The sequence below is a fragment of the Vicugna pacos genome, chromosome X (assembly GCF_048564905.1).
Source record: "Vicugna pacos chromosome X, VicPac4, whole genome shotgun sequence".
In the NCBI taxonomy this organism is placed as follows: domain Eukaryota; kingdom Metazoa; phylum Chordata; class Mammalia; order Artiodactyla; family Camelidae; genus Vicugna; species Vicugna pacos.
In genome coordinates, this window is record NC_133023.1 from 71780055 (window position 1) to 71782745 (window position 2691).

General features: G+C 34.6%; 1 non-coding gene across 1 annotated transcript; it reads right to left on the reverse strand.

Annotated features, from left to right (window-relative positions):
• Positions 1-1922: 1922 nt before the first annotated feature.
• LOC116277361 (U6 spliceosomal RNA) lies at positions 1923-2025 on the reverse strand. The gene has a single exon (XR_004186846.1). It is a non-coding gene; the product is annotated as a U6 spliceosomal RNA (small nuclear RNA).
• Between the last annotated feature and the right edge of the window lie 666 nt (positions 2026-2691).

Here is a 2691-nt window from a genome sequence, read left to right on the forward strand (position 1 = left end):
ACATATTTCTTATCACCTACTCTATGTCAGACACTGTAGCAGACACTGGAGAACTTTTCCTCTTTCCATTTTTGTCCCCACGTTAAGTCCCATAGAGCCTTCCCGTAAATTTAGTGCTCTTTAGTGTTTACCATGTCATTACAAATTCAAATGATTCATCTGCGTTCATCATTTGTTACTTGAAGGAATTATCGCCAAGTGTATCCGAAGTGAAAACATGATGTTTTGTTATTTCATTATGTGGTGTTAGATTTGTATTATTGTTGTTGCTCTTTTTGAAACAGTGCCTAAAGTGTGGAAGCAAATGATCAGCTTCTGTTCCTAGCCATGCACAAAGGTTCTCTAAAGTAAAGAAGATTTGTATTTTTGTCTTCACTTCTGACATCATCGATGGTGCTGATTTTCTACTTAGTTGAAGAAATCTCCTGAACCTTTCTTACAGCAGTACCTCAAGCTACCTCCTCTGATTCCTCTGGTTTATCTCAAAGGAGTCCCCTGATAATCCTTTGAAGAACTGTTCATTTGTCTTAAGGGGAAGTTTTTAGGCTGAGTTCACAGCCACTTTAATGAAAATCCAGGGTTAAACAGAGATTGCGAACAGGAAGTAATATCAGGACCAAAATAATTCAGGCAGATTCTCTAACCAAAGTTGGGTGCTCTGAAAATCAGAATCAAAGGGCTGCTTCCAATTTGGGGTTATTCCAAGTTGTGTTGTTGTGAACATTCTCATATGTGTCTTTTGGTGAGTGTATGTAAGCATTTTTGATGGTATATTCAGCTTTAGTAAACACTTTCCAAAGTGATGTGCCAGTTTACACACTTACAGCAATGTATGAAAGTTCCAGTTGCTCTAACCCTTAGGAACAGTTCGTTACTTTGTATTATTCATTTTAATCATTCTCTTGGGTGGATAATATTATATTATGATTTTGGCTTACATAACCTGAAGGGCTAATGAGATAGGGCACATTTTCATATTTTTCCCCACTTGGATATCTTGTTTGTGAGTATATATTCAAGTATTTTGTTCATTTTTCTTTTGGATTGTCTGCTTTTTCTGTATGGATTTTTAGGAGTTTTTTTTTTTTAAACACTAGATCTGAGTTATTTATGTTATATATTTTTTCAATAAAATTTTCATTTTAGAATCATTTAAATTAATAGAAAAATTGGGAAGATATTATTGGGAGTTTACCCCATCCAGGATGCCCTATTATTAAAATCTTATGATACATTTCTTATAAGCAATGAACCTATATTGATTCCTTATTATGGACTAAACTCTGTACTTTATTCACATTTCCTTACTTTTCCTCTGATGTACTTTTTCTGTTTCAGCATCCCACCCAGGGCACCACATTGCATTTGCTTATCCTGTCTTTTTAGACTCCTTCTGGCTATGACAGTGTCTCAGGCTTGTTTCTGATGAACTTGACAGTTACAAGGAGTGCTGGTCAGGTATTTGCAGAATGTCATCCAAGTGGGGTTTAGGATTGGATTTTTACTATTATGCAATGCACATTAACTTCTCCAGTAATGTTCCTTGCCATAAAATCTTTTGTATCATATTATAGCCATACCCGCTTTCTTTTGATTACTACTTACATGATATGTCTCTCACCATCTTTTTTACTTTTAAACATCTATGTCCTTATATTTAATATATGTGCCCCTTGGTTTCTACTTAAGGAACATATAAGTTTTAATCCATTTTGACAACTTTAGTCTTTTAATTAGGTTATCAGTTGCATTTAAAGTTTGGCTTTTATCTACCATTGTATTATTATTAGTTTTATATTTAACCCAACTCTTTCATCTCCCTTTTTCTTTTTATTCTTGCCTTCTTTTATATTACATCATATATTTATTATTTTATATATTTATTTATATTACATGAGCATTCTATTATTCCTTTTCTTCCCCTAAATATGAAACATTTCATGAATTTTCATATCATCCTTGAGTACAGACCTTGCTAATCTTCCTCGTATCATATTAGCTTTAGTATGTGTACTGCTGAAGTGGAAATGGCATTTCTTTTAAAAGAAGTTTTTTTTTACTTTTGTGTAGCTTTTGTGATTTTTTAAAAGTACACATTATTTTGGAGTGCAGACTACATGCAGAAAAATCTAGAGCAGTTCACGTTCATGTAAGATGATTGTTCCCGTAAGTAGTCAAACCATAATAGATGATGCTGTAGGCAGTCAAGGAAAAGTGATGATATTTTTATGTTCACCATCGTCATAAACAACCTGGTGTGTGCGCATATGTTTTAAATGGTACAGGTATAATTATTTAAGTGATGCAAATTATTTCTTAAAAAATTAAGAACTGTGAAGGTTCTGGGATTTTACCACAGCTGCAAGCTAACCAGTTAGCTTGCTACATTTCATGGATACTGGCAGAAAACAAAAAGGCTGCTGGGTCAGATTCAAAGGACTTTATTTTTCAGAGCAAAGTAGCGAGTATGATCCTCATCCTCACATCAGTTCCCCTTGCCCTCAAGTTCCATGAGGGCAATGTGGAGGGGTCCTAGGTGAATTCTGCACATATAGTGGGTTTATGTCACAGCTGAAGAACACTGAGTTCAGGGAACCAGAATCTTTTTACAATGGACTGTAAACAAACCTGACTGACCGTTGCCCGAGAAGGAGATATTATCTTTATTACACTGGAGAGTAAACAAACCTG